Here is a 22,585-nt window from a genome sequence, read left to right on the forward strand (position 1 = left end):
TTGTGCTTGCCAAATTGATTTGAAAAATTGGAAGAAAAGCTCAAGCAACCTTATTCCAACTTGCTTGTGGTAATGACATTCCCGAGAATCTTATTTGCAGGAATTGGATGGGCATCTTATGGAAATATTGTTTGGTTCTGTTATAGAATTCATGGAGATGTACACAAGATATGCGTGCTTGTGTTTGTTTCTAGGTGGGAATTATTAGGCATCTCAATAATATTACCAAAATACTCACGACACTTGTATGTAATGATTTATGTATATTCATATATCTTATTTGAAAATATTTTTAATTTAAAATTATAATGTTATGTTTTGGTATTAATTGTTTTACTAAATAATATCATATGATATTGTAAATTTGTAAACCATTATGCTGTCATATTTCCAATATGATAATATTAGATTATTGTACTATTGGTGGCGGACTGAAGCAGGCTAAAGATAACCTTGACTATGCCCGGATTACCTTGCCGAATTATCCTAATTCTGCTTTTGCCAAATTAGTTGTTTCTAAAGAATAGGCTGACATCAATTTGCTGAATGCTGAAGAAAACTTTCTAAAGCAAAATTCGAGGATCTCATGGCTTCATCCCCCCCCCCCACCAAAAATTTCTGTTGGTGCAAAGAAAGCCAAAAGCCAGATGAGGTATCTCCTGAACGTGGAGGAGTATGATGGTATTACGGAAATGCTTATTTCCTACTACAAAAAATCTCTTGGGCCATATAACAGTTTCACTATTCACTGCAACCGGCAGTTTTAAAAGGGCTGTTCAACTGGTTTGACCAAGAGAAAAGGTGGCACATTCACCGAGGAGGAAATTAGAAAGGTTTTTTCATTTCTTTTCTGTTGATTAAGCCCTGGTCCAGATAATTTTAGTGCCAAAATTTTGAAGGCATCTTGGCACATTATTGAAGATGATCTTTGCAAGGAAAATTTCTCCACCACCTCTGATTCTAAGTTTCTAAAATGGATCAATGGTACTACAGTAGTCCTTGCTCCTAAAACCAAAAGCCCCTCAAATCCATCAGATTCCAGACCTATTGCTGGTTGCAAATTATAATATAAGTGCATTACTAGGTTTCTGGCTGAGCCAAAATGGCATAATTCAATTAGCACTTGCTGTGTCTTATGTAAAACCAGACCAGAATGTAGATTTTGTTCAATATAAATTCTCTGATGAGGTGCTTCAAAGAACTCTGTCCTCTGTCAACATCGAAAGGACTTTTTCTGTTTGGGACTCTGATGTCCATTGGATCTCCTCACTCAATAATTCCCAGTTTGCAGTTACCATAAAACTGGTGTGGCAGCTTCTTCTACCACTTTTGTAGGGCAGGAAATGCTGGAATTCTCCACTTAATACTGATTGTGTCTCTGCTTACATTTTGCTAGATTTCAGAGGCAGAATTCTTGGTTTGAGCAAGTTTAGATTGAGTTCGTGTTTTTGTTTCTTGTTGCTTTTAAGCTGTTGTTCTGTCTTGCTTAGGCTTAGTCCTGTTTTCCCCATTCCTTTCTATTTCTTGTGTATTGTTTCCCCAATGCTATTATATTCTCTTACCTTCTTCCAAAAAATATTACATTAGTGTAACCTAATGTTATATAACTTTATATTTTTAATATTGTAAAGATATTTTTCTAGATATCATAACAGTGTGATTATAATTGCATTATTGTTTCCAATTTTGATTATTTTCTAGTTTCAAGATTATAATAATTTAATTATAAATTGATGCTAGTGATAAAAGCACTGAAGAAACATGTACTTTCACACACCAATGGAAAGTTGTCTTACTATCTCATCCTGGCAAATTCTAAAAAAGATGTGCTCCGTTCACTCTCTGTCTTTCATGTTCCAGTTCCTCTACTCCCAAAATTCTTAAATCTGTAAAGGTCCAGCTCTCTATTTTATCTAAATTTTAACTGTGCTAATGGTTATTTTCTCAACCCTCTCTCTCTCTCATACTTCTTGGCACTAGAGGTTCTATCTAATTTGGGAATTCCAAGTGTTTAATTCAAGTTTTGAGTTAATTTTGTGCATTTTTTTTAAGGTAGAATAATATGATCATCGCCTTTTTTTTTTTGGTCGGATTTCTTGTGTGCTTTCACATAATGACTTCCAATTGGTTGCTTAAAGGGTAAAAATCTGGTCTCTGATTTGAAGGTGGCTAGGTGCTGATGACAACAAAAGGTAGAGTATTGTCTTGTTGCAGCGGATCTTGTTGGTTGTTTTTCCCCCTCTTTATTTTTTATCTTCTTTCATTTTTAGGCATTTCTAACTCTGCAAAGGAATAAATAAAATTTTCAAGTTGATGATTTTTCCTGCATCCATCATGTTTTGTCCATCTACAAAATTTTCTTTCGTTCTTTAGTTTTCACTTTCATTTGTTGATAATGTCTTATTTTTGTAAGATCATTGATAAAGGGGTTTTTAGTTTATCCTCCCCATTATTTCTTACTTTATAGTTTTAGTTTAAGTTTTGTTGAAGTGTTTTCCCACCATTTTGTTCTGTTCTGTTGTTTATGCCCTAGGAAGGCATTAAATAGTTACAAAACTAATTTTCAAACAGTTGAGTTGATGCTTAAACTCGCAAACGATATATCACAGTAGTAAACAAGAGAACATTTTTTTAGTATAGGGCAATCAATTCGGGCATGTTGGGGCTGTAGGCTTTTGATAAAAAATTAAATAAATAGAATCAGACACTCATTTGTGTACTGTATTATAATGTTTTAAAAGGTGCAATGTCGGTTCGTCTTAAGGTTCCCCTCAAGATGAGACATGCTTAAATGCCCTGAAGCATGGTAAAAAATACCAAACTTTTGAAAGGCAAATGCACAATACAAAAAAGCTTATGCTTTTGCACATATCATGCACCTTTTTGCCTTTTTTTTTTTTTTAAGCTTACACATTCCGAGTTTGTGGATTTTTAGTTTGATTTAGTATAAAGAGTAGTGCCAGCAAAATTTATTCAAATGCATATATGGAAGGATCAAGAAAGGCTCTCATATGAGTGAATTTCTAAATTCTTGGACCTAAACTTTTCTGGAACACTTGAGAATTGTATCTCTAATCATGAATACAATTTGTCCTTCTGTAATACCATAATCTCTTTAAATGAATGAATTTAAGTTTGTGTGCTTGGAATGACCAACAAGTAGTTTACAAATCATATTTGAGTTTTTTTTTTTAAATTTTATTTGTAATCTCTAATTTCCCTATTCTTTTGACGTATATGTAATTTTTAAATATTTTTTTAGGACATAAGACATCAACCTCTCTTGAGGTTTGGTGACAAGACACAAGACTCCTTCTTGATGTTTCAAATTTTCATGAATTGGCGAAAATAGACAAACCTTCCTTGAGTTTTCAAAAAATCTGTGGACCTCGCTATTGGTTTGGCAAAAAGATGCTTGCCTTAGTATTTGGCAAATTGATGAAGGGGTTTTAGGTGTCCCAAAAGTCAAATGTCAAGGTCTATGAGATTTTTGAAATCTTAGGAGAGGTCTGTGGCCTTTTTTAAACTTGGTCTAAGGTTTTTGAAACGTGAGGGAGGTCCATGACTCTTTACCAAACCTCAGGCAATATCTGTGTCTTTGGCCCTGTTTTTCATATTAGATAACAAAAATCCATCAAAAACTAAACAAAGTGCAGAAGACTGAGGATAAGACATCCTTGATGAAATAGCTAATTACAGTAGCGCTGCCTTCCTCCATTCTCTTCGTAAATCAGGCAGCAATATCCCCCAAAAAGTTCCAAAAGAATGTGCTTAAAGAGAAGCAAAGAAAATGTTATCCTTTTCCCACAATTGTGATGCAGAGGAGAAGTTGCTGAGCATTAAATAACCTTGCATTCCTCTCGAACCTCATGGTCCAAAAGATTGCAAGCACTGCACAACCATAGAGTCCTCACTCTTGTACACTTCCAAAAACCTTCATCTACCTCAAGTCAGAACTTGTGCACATTCTCTGAAGCCACCTACATTTCACCAAAGCAGGAGAAAAGAGCATTCCAATGATTCCTTCCCACCTAAAAATAAAGAAAAAGGTGTTCGTTAGTCTCATTAGGCTCTTAGCACACCATACATTTATCTTGGTTGTCAGCCTTGTAGCCCACATCCTTGCCTGTAACAAGTCATTTGTGTCAATCCTGTTAAGAGGTAGAGTCCAAGTGAAAGCCTGAACCTTAATAGAAACTTTGTCCTTCCAAACGACATTATACAAAGGAAAAGGAGGAGGGTTGCTAGTCTTGAAAGATGAGAAATATTTGAGAATAGAACTTGAGGAATACCTTGACAAGACCCAAGCATCTTCCCTATTTTGAGGAATGAAATACTGACACACTCAGGAAGGAAGCAAGCTCATCATCCTATCTTTTATTAACACTCCTAAAAATTTGGAACTCCCAAGAATGAGAGCTCCCTTTTGAAGAGGAAAAAACTGTTACAGCGGACAATCAATGTAGACGAGGCACCGATAGCTCCAATGAATCTCCCAGCCAAATGTCCTCCTAAAACTGAGTTCTATTGCCATTGCACACTGTGAATTAAGAGGAAATAGTAGACAAGCAACATGGTAAACGAATTTCCAAGGACTTGCATTAGGAACTGATGCAGCGGCAGCATCCAGTTTCTGCAGCCATGGAGAAATTAGAAGAGAAGAAGGACGGGGAAGGGAGGAGAGAGGAGATACTCAGGGGGAAACTCACGTTCAACTTCAATTCAAATTCTTCAACAACTAACTAGGTCATGGCTTTCACACACTATTTATAAGAAACCCTCTTTACATGAAATCAATGTTTTAAAAGTCGAAGGCGTAAGGCGAGACGTTTTACCCTCTGCGAGGCAAGACATAAGCATTTTGGGACTGTATTTTTTAAAATAATGAATAAATAAAATCAATTTATATATAGTAAAAAAAGGAGAAAAATTTTAGAATATAATGGAGAAAAAAAAAACATAATTTTTAAAATCATATAGGCCAAAACATTACAAATGGTTCACTTTTATTTTTTAAAATTTAAAAATTAAAAAGCTTACGCCTTCCCCTTTTAAAACATTGGTTTTTACTGCAAAAGAGGGCCCAAACTTTTTACATTAAGCCCAAAATCTTGAAGTCTAGGGCAAAATAGCTTCTAGCAGCTTTGTTCAACAGCTTCGGTGTTCAATTCTTCGATCAGCTGCAGGTCAGCAACCAGCGAACCCTTTGAGAACTCTCGTCTCCCTTTGGATTTCCTCTACTCTAGTCGAGAGAGGAGAAGAAGCTTCGTTGAGAGAGGAATCGTCGGAGGAATCGTTGAGGGAGGAGTAGACGTTGCTGGAGGAATCGTCGAGGGAGAAGAAGCTTCGTCGGGAAAGGGGTTTTAGGCTTCAGATTCAGAGTTCTAAGTACCTTTTTTTTTTTTTTAATGTTTTAAAATCAGGCAGCCCGAAATGCGTATGCCTTCCAATTTGAGGCGTAAAAGGCGAGGGTTTCCCCCTGAGGCGTACGTCTTCTCCCCTGAGGCCGTGAGGCCTATGCCTTTTAGGCTTTTTGCCTTTCCACTTACACCTTACATTTTAAGCCCAAAACGCCTCAAGGCGCGCCTTACGAATGCCTTTTAAAAAACTACATGAAATTATACGTAAACCCAATATACCCCTACTTTACACAAATGTTACAAACAAGCCCACAAAATACACATAATACTGTACTAATTAAATTAAATACATAATAAACTACTAATTAAACCCAACAATTATCAATCCAATTCTTCTTAAGTAGTCTCCAACATGGATCTTCCCAAGGTCTTGCTTCTTGTCCTACATGAACTCTCCCCCAGTTAGAAAATATTTTGGCCTTGAATTTTGAAGTGTTGGAGGATCAGAATTAAGAAGCAAACTTGGATTCTTCGAAAGCTAGCAGTTGAATAAGACAAGAAACCATGCTCCATTGGCAGCACCATAGACTTGACTTGAGAATTAGCATCAATGAACTCATTAGGGATGACAAACTCTACAAGAGGGATGTTTGAAAGACTTTGGATGTCTTCGAACACATTCATTGCCTTAGTTGTAGTGTCTTTAAGTCGAGTAACTTCGACATGATCAATAATCTTAGATTCTTTGTCTTGGTTAATTGGTAGAGCAGACTTCAAAACGATTTTCTTTCATTACAATGGAAGACATGTTTGCAAGTCCTTGAGTCACAGGCAAATCATCCAACCAAGGGGAACCAAGTAGTACATGGTCAATTTTTACAGGTATGATATCACACCAAACTTTATCAAAGTAAGCACCCATTTGGATAGGAAACAAACATCATTCATAAACATGTAAGGTTATCATTCCAAGATATGTCAAAAGGCTTTGGATGGGGTTCAGGATAAAGTTGCATATGAATGACTCCATTTAAGGGAACCGCATTCATTGGACATCTCTCATCAATGATATTTTGCAAACCTTTTCTCCACATTTGAGAAAGGTGTTGAAAAGCTTGAAATTGTGCCCAAAGTTTGGAAAATGGCATTCCGTTTTCCTATAATTTGTCTCCATGTTGCTGAATTTATGTTTATACATGCTGCAGCTATATATCTCAACACACAATTTCCCACAAGCCTTACTCCCAAATTCTCAAAAAAAAAAAAAAAAAAAAAAAAAAAAACAATCTTTAATTTACCTTGGTTTTGTTTGTCTTGCTGAAATGAAACAAATTCATGAAGAAAACTCACAAATTACAGCAACAAAACCTCATTTTTTATGCTGAAAGCGACAATTTCTAAGATTTCGTGCCAAATTATTGCTCTAGCTTACACAATTTCAAGTTAGGAACCAAAATTCCATGCTGCAAATCAAAATATCATGAGAAAATACCAATTTCTCATGATTCTGGCAGCAGGAGGGAAGTCCGGAAGAATGCCACTCAGAGTCGCCGGCGCATGGGGTGCATGGGCAGCCAGAAATGGTGCTCCAGTGATGACTTTCCAGGCGAGGGTAGATCAGGGGTTGGGGAATACAGTGGTGGTGGCTGTATGTCAAAAATAACTCCCGAAATGGTGGATTTTGAAGGGGTCAGTGGCTGGAGAAGTGGGGGGTCCTTGGTGGTCGGACGGGGATGAAATTTTGAGGGGAAGGGCTTCGGGAGGTTCTGTTTTTGGTGGTGTTGCAGGATGGTGGCTGGAAGGTGGTGTTTGACGAAATGGGGACACGACTGGAATTTTCTGAAAAGTTCTGAAAATGCAGAGCTGCTTTCAGTTTTTTTTAAACTGAAATTTCAGAAAGGAAGTCATGAGACGAGAGAGTAACAGAGAAGAAGAGATTAATGGAGAGATTGGAAGATGAAGAAGAAGAAAAGAAGAAGAAGATGGAAGGAACAGAGGGATTAATTGCTGGACAGAGACTGCTGCAAGTAGAGGAGACAGCAACAGAATTTAGAAATCAGAGATTTGAGAGAATTATGGGAGAGAATTAAGAGAAGAAGAAGAAGAGAAGGAGAAGAGAAATAGGCAAGAAGAAGAGGGCAGACTGCTGCTGGGCAGCAGGGAATTATTGAAAGAACAGGAGATCAGAAACAAAAAATGAAGAAGAAGAAGAGAAGAGAGAAGAGACAAGAGGAAGAGAAAGGGAGAAGAGTGAGGGAGAATGGGTGGACTGAAATGAAATAATGGAGATTGTGGTTGGGCTCTGATACCAAATGATGCAGGTGCCAGCATCAAGGTTCTGCAGCCATGGAGAAATTAGAAGAGAAGGAAGGGGAAGGGAGGGAAGAAGAGATACCGGGGGGAAACTCACGTTCAACTTCAATTCAAATTTATCAACAACCGTTACGTAACGCCGTTACGTAAAGGTTTTTTGGGTTACTGATACCGTTACACACCGCGAAATCGGTGGGAAGAAAAATCACGGCCGTAGCGACCGTTACAGACCGCGACCGTTACGTAAAGGCCGCTATGACCGTTACGTAACCGCTACAGGACTGTTACACCAAAAAAATATTTTATTTTTTACTTTTTCTTCTCACTTTTTCTCTCTCTTTCATATATCATTATCAATATACCAAGTGGCAAGAGGTGGAAAAGATTATAATGAGGATGACAATGATACAAAATTTATTTTTTCTTTAAATACTCACAATAGATGCATTAATTAACAATTTCAAAATACTAACTTGTTAAGGAATTTTTTTTTAAATAATATTAGTAATGTGATATTTATGTTCTTTATTTTTCAATTTCAACCTTCTTTCTTTTCTAGCTATTTTATATTTATATTATTCGTATGTCTTATGTGTCTAATAGATTAATGGAGTGTATAATGTATTTTATTTTATTAATTCATTTAGCACACATAAGAATTTATCACAGATAAGAACAATGAGAAGTATAAAGACGCGCACACACGTAATTTTCTATCAATGATGGTTTAAAACAAATGTAAACTTGTTGCCCTTACCAAATAACTTAGTTACTCGAACTAAAGGGTCCAAAATACACTAAAACCCTTTCTAAGAATGGCCAAAAGCTTAAAACATGCAAGTACGCTAATATGCACAAGGTTGTGCGTGCTTAAAAAAAATTCACGGCCGTTACACCCGCTTCCCGTTATGTAACATCCGCTACTCCTGCTTCCCGTTACACCTGTTACCGTTACGTTATGCTACCCGCTACCGCGATTTAAAACCATGTTCCACACACTATTTATAAGAAAGCCTCTTTGCATGAAATTACTTGTAAACCCCTAAAACTACATTTTGTTACAAATATGCTGGTATTTTACACAATATTACAAAGAAGCCCACAAAATTCACATAATACTGTACTAATTAAACCCAACAATCATCAATCCAATTTTTCTTAAGTAGTCTCCAACATGGATTTTCCCAAGGTCGTGCTTCTTGTACTACATTAGAAACTTTTTTGCGTCCTCTAGTATCTCAACTTATTCCAATGAGTAACGAGTTCCATACTTAGTTGATGCCATAGGGAATTAGCCTCTAAGGGGAACATTCAAAACTATTTTCCTATTGAAGGAGATGTTTTTTGATACCACACTTCTAAGCCCCAAAGCCACCTTAGACTGAGGGGTCCAGTAACCACACTCCAACCAAAAATATAAATATTGTTTATATTTTGTTTGTATTAGAATCAAAGTTCCCAGAAGGTTTATAATTATGCCTAAATACCTTGAGGTTTATGTCTTGTCTCATTGGGGTTAAAAGGCCCCCAATTATGCCTTCGCCTTTTAAAACATTGCTATTTACAAATATAATGCTTTACTACAGAATATGTGATAGCAGAATATATGAATGAAGTTTGGGAGAGTGGCTATGTTATCTATAAATCAATATCAATGAAAATATAGAAAATGATGCAAATACATGAATTAGTCACTTTTGATATGGGTGTGCATATTTATGATTATGGACTTAACGATATATTAGGCAATAAATTTTGAATATAGAGTTCTTGATTTTTTAGGTGAGATTGGATTGTTGGGATCCAAACCCGTTGATATACCTACCGATCCTAAGTCCTTACAGTAAGCTAGCGCTAGATATAAGTGATTTGTTGCCTAATTGAGGACAATATCAGAGACTTGATAGAGAGCTGAATTATCTCACGATTGCTTAGTCGTATATATCTTTCGCAACAAGTGTTGTGAGTTAGTTTCTTGATTCTCCAAGAATAAGTCACTTAGATGCAGTAATTCACATCTTGAGGTATCTCAAAAGTCCACTTAGGAGAGGTATCTTAAATCAGGATTGAGGTCACACTTATATCTACGGATATACTAATGCAGATTAGGCTGGGTCACCTTCCAATAAAAGATCTACAACCAGGTATTGTATCTTTGTTGGGGGAAATTTGGTTTCTTGGAGGAGCAAGAAGCAAATTGTGGTGGCTAGGTCAAGTGCTAAGTCCAATTATAGGGGCATGGCTCACACTACATGTGAACTTGTTTAGCTGAAAAATAAGGCGGAAGAACTCCAGCTTGAGGGGGAGTGTTGATGGTTATCTTAGTCATTTAGCATTGTTAGTGTGTGAGTGTTATGTTAACAAGTGAGTTAGTAAGGATATTATGGTTATTGGCATCTACTTTGACATATATTATAAATAGAGGGGAAGACCTATCATTGTGATTAGGTTTTTTGTTTTATCCAATTATTCAACTACTCCCAACATTGGATAATGGAGTACAACACTCATTGAAAGAACATAAACTTAATGGTTTATTGAACTCAATGGCATACTGAACATAAATTGGTTATTATTGGTTGTCCCCTCTGTCACACCCCGAACCCGGCAATAGGTCCCAGGTGTGATTTCAGTAACCTAACATGTCCTTGTATCATACAAAACACACATGATACTATACAATGTAAGGGTCTGACTCCGTAGGGTTCCCGTATACCCTAATCACATTTCCCAATATAGTTTACGCAGCGGAAAATAGTCAAACTATTACAACATGCCATACCATACCAGAGTCTATACAAACCCAACATCCAGGTCCTATGATACAACACAAAGCCCCGGGTGTCTACAAAACCCAACACGACAACCTGGCCATAAACCAGTACTTACGTTAGTACTAACGCAGCTAGACCGACAACCACGCTCCCAACGCTAGGATGCTAGTTCCGGCTATTCGAGGGACTTGAAAGACATTTGTATAATCGAGGTGAGATATCTCTCAGTAAGGACGAATCAGGTTATATTAGTGTGTGACAAATGAGTGTTATTTTGACATAAAACATAACACAATTCCAGTATTTTCTCAGTGCAATTACAGTATAATCACAATATAGTTCCAGTATATCTCACAAACACATGATCCATATCCAGTGTCGTCACACTCTTCGGCCTGAAACCGGTCCGCATTACACGGCATCCCCGACGTATGGCGCAGCCCCAGGCTCCCATGGGTTGCCGGTACGATATCTGGTGAACCCACACCCTTTGGTGATCAACCGGTATAGAAAGTGATATTTCACACCTTCCACCTACAGTATTATACTGACCCGTTTCTACATCTAAGCCTACGGGGATAAGCCGGTGCGCTTCGATTATCATCAATGTTTGGCCTTATTCCGACTCGGCATTTTCACAAAACTTGAAACATTTTGGGAACTCACGTTCCTATAACTCATTTCAACAAATCATAGCCTACGGTACACAATCGGTTCGGCCTTTCACAAACCTGGAACATTTTCAATAAAATAGTTCATTCCACACTTATTTGGTAAATACATAATTACGATTTCAAGAATATAGATTAAAAAAAAACAAGTCAAGGTACGACCATCTCCATACAATGTACTCAACAATATACATATGGTTTTCCTACGAAATCAAAGATGCAACCCAAACCCCTTTTTTCCCAAAAACTGTAACTCAAAATTCCTGTAATTTTACTCGTTAGATTTTCCCAAATAAGTAGTTAAATCATATATATAATCGTAAACAACAGTTTCATCGATTCCGATTTAAAAAATAACTGATATAAACGGAAACCCCTTACCTTAACTTGAAAATCAAAACACGAACTCTATGGCTCACTAACAGCGAACCGAGTTCCCAAAATCTATAAATCACAGTACAATAATTACTTTCAATCTTACTCTCTACCTATCTACTGAAACAAAAATAAAAACCGAGCCTTACCTCGATTTTTGGGTCAAAACCCGAAGATCTCAAAATGAAGATCTGTTCCATAGAACATGAAGAGAATTCTTCGACGATCCTCGTAGTAACGTTGGATCGTCGATTCCAGCGACGAACGACGAAGAAATCTAGAGAGAGAGAGAGTGAAACTTCGAGTTCTAGAGAAAGAGAGAGAAATTTTAATAACTTAGCTTCTAAGCAATCCAAAAGGATTTTTATAGCACCGTTGACCCAGTCAACCTCGTCAATGAGGCGGCGTCTTCGTTGACGATCCAATGAAGGTAATTTGTTGACGTAGCGGTGGCCTCATCGACGAGCTTGAGATTTCCGGATTTCCCAAAATCTCTCGGCTTCTCCTCGTCGACGAACCTCTGCATTTCGTCGCCGAACCATAGAAGGGCCTTCATTGACGAAACTCTAGCTTCATAGACGAAGCCTGCTCAAATTACTGTTTTACCCTTTTCTTATTTATTTATTCCATATCTCACGGGTCGGGTTCTTACACCCTCTCTATTTCTTTCTCACTCACACATGTGCGTCTGCTCACTCGCTCTTTCTTTCCATCCCACCTGAAGGTTTTCTGCACTCATCTCAAAATGGAATTTTTTCTTCTGTGTGTGTGTGTCCCCCTGGTTGGTTTTCTGCATTCTCATCTCAAAAGAAAAATTTTACTTTTCAGCTTGATGTTCTGCATGAATTTCTAAATTAAAGTCTGTCTTTTCAACAGGTAAATAAACAATTTCATTGGGTCCTCATTTTCTCTATATCTCTTTCACTTTGTCCCTTTGATTTTTGTCAGCCTTCTACTGGTTTTTGAAGCAGATCATTGTGACGTCATATTGTTTGTGTTCCTTCGTGACTTCCTGTATTTGGATGATTATAATATAGATAAACATTTATATGTTTCATTGTTTTGAAAATGTTCTTCTTAGATCTGATGAAATGCCACTGTTGTGTTAGACTAACTATTTGTGTTAGACTCTAACTATTTGTTCGTCTACCTCTTTTTCTTTAAACAGAGTTCTTGAGAAAACAATCAAAACTTTAAAACCACTCTTTTACTCTCATCTTAGTTTTTCTCCTACATTCCTCCCCTCTTCCTCCCTATGTAAACTTTTTATTCCCAATTCAACTCCCAATTTGTTGTCCCAGAAACTAAGTCCAACCTAGGTTCATTTTGTTAGGATTTTATACTACATTACTACCTACTTGGATTTGGCTTTAAATTAGATTATTTTTACATGGTAAATTTTTTAAAGTGGCACAACATTGAATAATTTCTGTAGTGATACGTATTTTGTAACTCTATATATTTTACAATATACTTCACAAATGTGTTGTTTTTTTTTTTTTTCCTGTATTTCCACCATCGCTCACATTGTTTCTTTTCAATTTTTTATCATTGTGCATGATGCACGCCTCCTTGTCATTCTCAGGTGGGAGCCAATATTGGAACACTCTTCTCTTATTTTGGTGAAGTATGGGTCTGCAAAATGTGAATTATTTACCCTATGGCTTGGGAGGAAGGGAAGAATTTTCAAGGCTCCCACTACTCCACCCCTTTGTTGTGGGACATAGTTAACTTCCTTGCTTCTTTTTTGGGCACATTCATTTGGGATTTTCCGGGGATTCTGCCCTTCGATCTTCAAAGGGATATGAATGCAGAATGTGTTTAGTTGTTTATTGGAGGATTTCTTATCCTCTACTCATTTTACTTATGTTTAGTTTTATTTAATGGAATTATTTTTGTTATAAATGAAGATATTATTGTGCACGATGCATCCCTTGAGTTGAAAATTTTTATATCATCACCAAAATTATTGCATTTATTATTACCACACATTGTGTGGTGAAATTTTATCCTTGTGGTGACTTTGGATAGGATTTAGAGATATTAAATACCTAAATACCTATTTCGTGGTGATTTTTTTTTTTTACTATTTCTTTTAAACTTCTACACCTTTTCCTTCTTCTGGTATATTACTATTTTGCTTTCCATTCTTGCTGTTCTTTTGCAAGGCGACGTTCTTCGAATTAGTACATATATAGTGTTATTTAAATTTCTCTCTCTCTCTCTCTCTCTCTCTCTCTCTTTAATGATTCAATTCTTTTAACAGAAAGCATAAGATAATTTTGTATGTCAATTTGTTTGCTCTCTGTTCCTAAAATACATCAACTAACGCTGTGTTGGGAGCATGGGGTTTGAACTTTGGATCTGCAGTTATGTGGATTTGGACAAATTATACTACAAAATTGTACTGATTTGCACCCAAGTTCAGATCAAAGACTTCAATTCAATTTCATCCCAAACGTGACATAAATATGCTCTCCATGATAAGAACAATCTGCAAAATCCTTGTACATAAGCATGCTTCTCTTGGCTCATATAATGCTGATTCTAATATCAGATTTTGTTTGGGTATCTTTTCTGTAAATTTCATCTATAATTTGAACTCTATACGTTCTTAGTTGTGTTGACATAAGAAATAATAATTATTATATTAACAGAAAAAGAAGAATTTATTAAAGGGCATCAATGGGGCGCCAGTGTGCCACCTGTGTATAAAAACAGTGACAAAAGAAAATCACCTGTAAAGCAGGGTGTCAAAAAAGTCAAGAACCATGTGGGTGTCTTTAAAAATTCTCCCCCCCCCCCCCCCTTCTGACATATCTTTATCTTTTTTATTTCAAGATTTGTTTGAAAGAAAAAGCCACCTTCTTGAATTTATTTTTAACCTGAGGGCACGACAGATTCTTTTCCTTTTGGTTTCAAAATTTGTTTGAAATAAATTGCCACCTTCTTGGACTTAGATTTTAAATTTGTTCTTGCAGGATGTTCATGGTATGTTTCATTTTCTGAGGTGCTACAAGCAGAGAGTCTTGCAAACGCTTGCCTGGAGTGAAAATCATTGCAGAAGGTAACATGTGTATCTTCGGAATGATCTTGGATCAGGTACTTCTGTGTTCAATTTTTTCTCAAAATGGTCTTGTAGTTTGAGCTCTGTAGGCAATAGGTCTGAACTGCAATTCATGTGCCCAAAGCCAAGTTATGGGATGCCTGTGTCAAAGTCTCTAGGATATGTTTTAATCATATAACGTTGGTGAGATGAGATAAATCCTGGACAACTGTGTGTACACAGTTTCCATCTTATTTTAGACTTCCTTGAATAAGATGGAGTCCTGTCCGCGCCACAGGCATAATGTAATATTTCATAATTTCATTTCATTTTTAAGCAGGTTGGAGGTTTGAGAATATTGGAGTACAAATTTCATTCTTATTGAGAGTTATTCTTGCTGGATGCAAAGCCTCAGCATTGTGAACTTGTTCAGTTTCTGAATGTGCTATTTTTTAACCTGGAATAGTAATAATAGAAACATCATAGGTGTGCTGGGCTACAGAAAGTTCTGCTTAACCTTTTTCTCATTTAGAATATGGGCCTCAGTAAAAGGTTTTAACAGCTGACCGAAAATTGAAATTAAAAGATAAAATACCTAACTTACATTTGGTTCACGGAATGTCCATTCTTAGGAATAGAGGTAGTTATAATAGAAAATTTTAATAGTTTTTATAAAAAAATTGTTGTTATCATAAAACAAATGACAATGTAAAAGTTTTTATGGATTCATAGCAGCGAATAAACAAGGAATAAATATCTCAAATTTTACCATGGGAATGTCTATTCCTTTCATAGACCATGTTTGATGTAATAATAGGAATAGCTAAGGATTAATTATTCTCTTTATTCCCAAATTTCTTGTTGTATTTCATCTTATTCCTAGGAATAGTTGTTCCATGAACGAAACTTAAGGTATAATCCTCTGGCAGAACTTCTTGAATCCAAACCTTCACAATTGCCCATGGCTTTGTGTTACTACTTTTCACGTTCTCGTCCACCTCTCTTTTTCCTCTTTCCTTTCTATTTACCCCTTTCCAAGTTCATTTTCTGTTCTGATTTCTGTTTACACCCTTTAGAGAAAATATTTGTTTTCATTTACCAGCCACTGCAAAATGAACATGGGTGGTTGAAGGAACTTAATTTGACAACAACCACACATGGGAATGTCTTTGTTAATTTTTTTCTCTGGATTTTATTTTATTGTATTTTTCTTGATATGACATGCAAGGTTCATTTTCTGTTTTCTTGCAAGAGTTTATTTGTACATTTTGTTTGCTCTCACTTTTCTTTCTAAATTTTCTTGAGTCTACACTACAGTGTGGTTTGATAATTAGGGCTCGTATCATCAGTTTGCTTGGATCCACGGATTTCCAACTCATAATTATCTAGCTCTCTCTCTCTCTCTCTCTCTCTCTCTCTCTCTCTCTCTCTCTCTCTCACACACACACACACACACACACACACACTCCCTAATACCCACATGCACATATTTTATTTGCTTTGTATTCTTATGAAATATTTGCTTACATACTTTTTTTTTGTTTCAAATAGGAATCTAGGTTTAGTTTAACTGGTTCACATATTTAACTTTTGTTTTGTATCTTTGTAGGAACTGTAGTGTAACTTGAGTGTGGTTGAGATTTTGTTGATTAAATGAATGACCTAACACATATCAAATACATTCAAATGACCATAATACCCTTTACTAACTCTCACTTATTTATTAGCCATTAACACTTGCTGGAGCATAAATATCATATGCTCCTAACTTGTTACAAATAAATTTTATAAGAGCACCCCCCCCAAAGTTTTGGTAAACAAATTAGTAAGTTGTATATCAGACTTCATGTAAATGGTGGTAATGAGCTTCTACGCAAGTTTCTCCCAAAAAAAGTGGCAATCGACTTCAATGTGTTTTGTTTGCTCATGGAAGACTAGGTTGGAGGCAATATGAAGAGAAACTTGATTATCACCCATCAACTCCATAGGTTGAGAATGTGGAAAACCCAATTCTTCCATTATGTTCTTCATCCAAGCAAGCTCACATGTAGTGTGAACCATAACCCTAGTCTGACTTTGCACTTGACTAGGCCATTAAAGTTTGTTTCTTACTCTTCTAGGGAACAAAATTACCACCAACAAAGATAGAGTACTTGATTGTGGATCTTTTTTCTAAAGGTGATCTAGCCCAATTTGCACAAGTATAACCTTGAGTATAAGTGTGACCTGATCTCGATATAGGAGACATCTCCTAGGTGCACCTTTGAGATATCTTAAGATGCAAATTATTGCGTCCCAATGACTTGCCCTCGTAGAATCCAAAAACTAACTCAGAACACTTGCTGCAAAAGATATATGTGACTGAATGACTGTGAGATAATTCAACTTTCCAACAAGTTTGTGGTATTGTCTAGGATTAGGCAACAAATCACCCATATCCGACACTAACTTGCTATGAGGATCCATGGGTCTATCAATCAGTTTGGATCCTAACAACCAGTATCATCCAAAAGATCTTGAACATACTTCCTCTGTGGCAAAACACTCAAATGAGATTTGGATACTTCTATGCCCAAAAAGTATTTCAATCGTTTGAAATTTAGTCTGTAGAAAATGCTTAGGCTCTAAATACCTTGATCATCATCAACTGTAATTACAATATCATCCCGTTGATGCCTATTTTGATTGGGGTTATCATTTTTTATTTTATTTTATATATATATATATATATATGTATAAATTTAGCAGGCTAGAAGAGACTCCAGTTCGTATTCTTCTTTTATCTTATACTCAATTGCACTCTGGGAGCCTTTAAAAGCTCCAAGTGTGGTTTTAAGGCCTTATTCTGGTTAGAATAGACCTTTTTTTGGGGTTATTATGAGCCTTTTTGTGTGCCCAAACACCTTGGGGGACAAGGAGGTAATTCCTCCTTGCTCCCAGGAGCACTCTAGGGAACACAAATTTTACCCCTAGTCTTTGCCTATAAATAAGAGGCTACTGAGTGAGAGAGGACACAAGATGTTGGAGGAGAGAGAGCATACGTTTAAAAAAGAGGGGAAGGAAAAGGGGCTGGAGAGAAAAGAAAGAGTTTGTTGGGAGTTGGGAGAGGAGTAAAAAGAAGAGAGAGCTTGTCTGGAGGAACATGTTAACCACTGGGGAGAAGAAAGAAAGCACAATTGGAAGGCAAGGGAGAAAGCAAGAGATTGGGAGTTGGGCGACTCTCCCAAAATACAGATAATTTTGTGTTGTGGCATCTACAGAGTGGTTGCTTCCATTCATTTGGGTGGCAAACTTGATTTTCCTTTCATCCCTTGCATCCAAGCAAGCTTTGAACAAGTTATTTTTCTTTCATTTATCATGGTTTGATTTAGTTGATAATCATTCTTATGTGTGAGATCATGTACTTGCAGTGTGATAGATTGTGATTAAATTGTATTCATGACACGAAATGATGATTTCTTTTGTTTTTTTGCTCTTTGGTTGAGCCTCCTTTTTGGGTACACATCAACACAAAGGTGAGTAGCAGGTGGCTAGGGTTTGTAGAAACCCTACTGTGCAGACAAAATGACGAGAAAAATACAGTCTTTAGAAATCCTGACAAAACCAGTTGATCGCCCTTCCCCTCAGCATTAGCCGGTGAACCGGATCAATAGACCAGTCAACCGGCCTACTTCCCCTTTCTTTTTCCTTTTCCTTTTATTTGTTCTTTTTCATTTCTTATTTCAAATTAGTCCCCTTTTAAAAATAAAAAATAAAAAATGTTTCTCTTTGACAAATAAGGTTTTTTTAAACATAATAAAATATTTCCTTTCAAAAAAAAATCTTTGAAAAAACCCAAAAAATATATATATATAGATTGAAAATAGTCCCAAAAAAAGGAAAGGAAAGTCTGCAATTACTTGGGGATTTTTATTTTGGGAATAAGAAAGGCCACTTGACTTGTGCTAATTGCTTGGTTAATTTGCATATTTGAATTTAGTCTTGATTTACTTCCATTTTATTATCATCATTTATTGCAATTTAATTGTCTTTGAATGCACACTTTAGAGATCATCTTAGAAATTAGGCTCCTCATTTAATCAACGTGATAATCATATTGGCTTATGATGAGACGGGAGAGAGAATTCCACCTTATGGTTTCTTTCTCTTTTCCCTCCCTGGGCAAGGGGGGATCACTCTTCTTTAGCACGTGTAGGTGAATGGGAGTATGTATTTGCACCACGGGTTTGAGACACAAAGTTGGAACTCTTTTCCATTTTTCAAAATGCTTCCACCTTTTAAAAAAGAGACTGTTTGATTTGATTTTGATTGTTTTCCTTTTATGACCGATGGTGAAGCTCTAGTAGTGTTTTCATTAGTGTTTTCAAAAAAAATTCTTTTTTGTTAGTGGGTCACATTTCAAAAAATATTCCATCCTTGAATCTTCTATCCAATGAATTTTTTTTTTTTTAAATCTATTGTTTTGATTTATTGCAAAGCAAAAGTCTTCCCAATTACATTAAATGATGGATTTCAATTGACGGATTCACCCTCAGTCACTATAAATTCCTAACTTCAATCAAGGACTTTCCACTCAATTACCATTAAGTCTTTGATTTTAGTCTTGGATTTTAAATTGCCATCCACATAAATTCCTGACTTCAATGAGGGGATTTTCCACTCAATCATCATTAAATCTTTAATTTTAATCTTGGATTTATGAATCTCTATTACCATAAATTCGTGATTTTGATCAAGGGATTTTCAACTCAATTACCATTAAACCCTTGATTTCGATCATGGATTTTAAATCCTAACGTCCATTAATCCTCGATTCCAATCTTTGATTTTCATATCAATCACCATTTAATCTTAAATTTCAATCATGGATTTCAAATCTTCCTCACTATTAATTCTTGATTCCAATAAAAGATTTTCATACCAAGCATCATTAACCCCCTAATTCCACTCATAGATTCTAATCTCTATCTCCATTAATCCTTGATGCCAATTAATGATTTCATGCTTTCCATTCAATCCTTGATTTTAATTAAGAGATTTCAATATTGACTTCTATCAAAGTCCTGATTTGAAATCAAATCTAGGCTTTATTTGGTTGCTAATCAAAATCCATCACATCCATAAAGATCAGTTTTAAAATCTAGTCATCTTTTTCAGCTAAATCCAATCTCATCTTGAATTTGATGGCAAACCAAATTTCCCCATTTTTCATTTTCCAATAATTTGGTGGTTGAAATCCAATCATCTTTGAACACATCGATTGCAATCAATCAAAGCTTTTTCATCCCTTTTCCATTTTTCTCCTTTATTTTTATTTTCAAAATATAAGGTTTCCTGAGGCCAACTCTTTTTCAAAACAAGTGCATATAAGGGTTTCTAACCTTATTGTTTGGAGCCCTTGGATAATGATATTTCATCGAATGATCGAAAAAGGGAACCTTTTCTTCCTATTTTTTTTGTTTTATTTTGTTTTGTTTATGGCGTGCACACACACACACACACACACACATACTTAGCAGTAACTGTTCTTAGAACGGGCGTTGGCAGGGGTGCTGGATGATTGATTTTTCTTAGAATGGCTGGTTAACCACCTTCTCTGCGCACAAATGTACTCTCGAATCCTTTTTCTTGTTTTGTAGGCCTCTTAGGTATTTTTTTTCCTTTGTTTTCCCTTTTTAAAAAGATAATAAAGGTAGTGACCCTGCTTTTTCAATCATTTGCGTTTTGTAAATTAGAGTCTTTGCCCTTCCTTCTGATTTCCTCGTTTGGGGATTGCATAATTGTCAACACACTCTTGAACCAGAATCTAGCGTCAACACATCCACATAGACAATAAGGATCCTACTTGATGAGGTATGACAATAAAACATAGAATGATCAACTACACACTGTCGAAGGCCAAACTCAAGTATTACAACAATAAATCAATTAAACCATGCTCTAGGAGACTGTTTTAAACCATATAATGCCTTCTTTAGCTGACTCACTAAGCTTAACCACCCTGAGCAACAAACCTAGGCGGTTGTTCTAGATAGACTTCCTCCTCAAGATCACCTTGCAATAAGGCATTCTTCACATCTAACTGATGGAGAGTTCAATGGAAAGTGGTGGCCAAGGACATGAATAGATGTATTGATGTAAGTTTGGTAACTGAGGAATGACAAGTGGTGGCCAATGACAACCATGTTATATTACCACATTACCTAACAGCTTAAGCTATTAGGTGGTGGGCCCACAATGTATGTCAAGCTTTAACACTCCCTGCACATGCAGCCTAATAACACGTGGAGAGTTAAACACACGATAAGTAGCACCCTTTATAGGGAATACAATAATTTTTTAAATACCATACAATTAACACAGGCAACAAGACTAGAATCCAGGATCTCCTCATAACCATCTCTGACACCATGTTGAGATTTTTTGATTAAATAAATGACCTAACACAACAATAGGTCTCTCCCTAATACGTTACTAATGACCATAGTACCATTACTAACTCTCGCTTAGGATAAAAAAGAATACTCTGTGTAGAATACTGTAAGTTTTGTTTGTGCTGGTTAAGATAGAATAAAAGCTCCAGGAGTGGCTTTATATATAAAACAAAGGTGGGAAAATTGGAAAACAAAGATAGGTTCTTTTATTGCTTGCCTTTATTTTTTGATACTTGTGATAGTTTTTCATATGGCCTACTTAATATAAATCTTATTACTATTTTGATCAAAATCCCATTAATAATTTTGTTGGTTAATCTTCATCAATTATGAAAGAGCCTCCAATAGATCTTGCAAATCCCATCATACACACATATGGACCTCTGCTTCTTTGTTAAAAATAATTCAGCTTGATACTATGCAAGATACACTAACTTTTCTATTCTCTCTCTCTCTCTCTCTCTCTCTCTCTCTCTCTCTCTCTCTCTCTCTCTCAATAGAAAAAGAACTTCATTAAGTAGAGAAGAATAATATACAAAGAGGTGGGTAAGAAATCCTCAAAATGAGAAGATAAAAATTATTAAAAACAATAAGGCCTTTGAGCCCCGGTGGACATCTACAAAATACATACCCTTAAAAGGCCTCCACTAAAAGGCCAAGGATGCCAAGTACTGAATCCTATCCCGAAGCAAATTTGAAGGCAACTTCTATCAATTGAAAATATGTGCATTTCGTTTTGGCTAGAAACACAGGCCTAGTAGAGCACTTGTGAGGATTTCTGGCATGCAAAGTGGTAGGGTAGACCTAAAATAACTTGGAATGAGGTAGTGTGGAAGGATTTAATAGCCCTTAATCGATAGAGGAAAACACTCTCGATCGGGTGAATTGGGGGAAAATGATTCATGTAGCCGACCCCACCTCGTGGAACCTAAGGCTTGTTGTTTTTGTAGCTCTCTTTCATAATGTAAGGTACAACTTTATCATTAGCTGTGTAAAATTGATATGGGCATGTGCTCTTTCGCTAGTATAATTATGGTGTGTGGTAATACTATAATAAGGGGCATTTATCTATGATTACCACTCTATTCCAAAGCTAGTTAAGAGAAGTATCAATATTCAATACTCTTGAAAATTTTGGCATTTCACTCCATCCATATACACCAAAAGATAGCCACAATCAAACACTGCCAATAAGCCATTCTCTTCTTCCCCTTCCTAATTTCTCTAAACATCATGACAAAAAAAATGCTTCGAAAGAGGAAGGGCACACACAACTCTCTACAAAAATACCGTACTGACTCCAGAAGGTGAACAAGTGTGAACAAGTCTCTTCACTCTTAAAACAAAAGACACACACATCAGGTGATAAAGACTTGTTAGGTCTTCGTTTCTTAGCAAACCATAGCTATTATTTTTTTTTAGGATCACTTTCCTTTTAAAGGCCTTAATCTTAGAAGGAACTTTGGCTTTCCATATCAAATAGAAAGGCAAAAAGAGTAGCGTTAGGAATATGAGTCAAGTGAGGAAAGAAAGAATTTTCAAGAAAAAACCACAAACTTTTGTCACTCTTCAACTGGAACCAAAGAGCATGAAGCACATTAATCAAAGGGAT

At 36.1% G+C, this 22,585-nt stretch overlaps 1 pseudogene; it reads left to right on the plus strand.

The window, feature by feature from the left end:
- Positions 1-22,585, plus strand: part of LOC131145524 (histone deacetylase 5-like) — a 99,934-nt pseudogene that overhangs the window by 63,120 nt on the left and 14,229 nt on the right.

This window comes from Malania oleifera, chromosome 13, assembly GCF_029873635.1.
Source record: "Malania oleifera isolate guangnan ecotype guangnan chromosome 13, ASM2987363v1, whole genome shotgun sequence".
Classification (NCBI taxonomy): Eukaryota; Viridiplantae; Streptophyta; class Magnoliopsida; order Santalales; family Ximeniaceae; genus Malania; species Malania oleifera.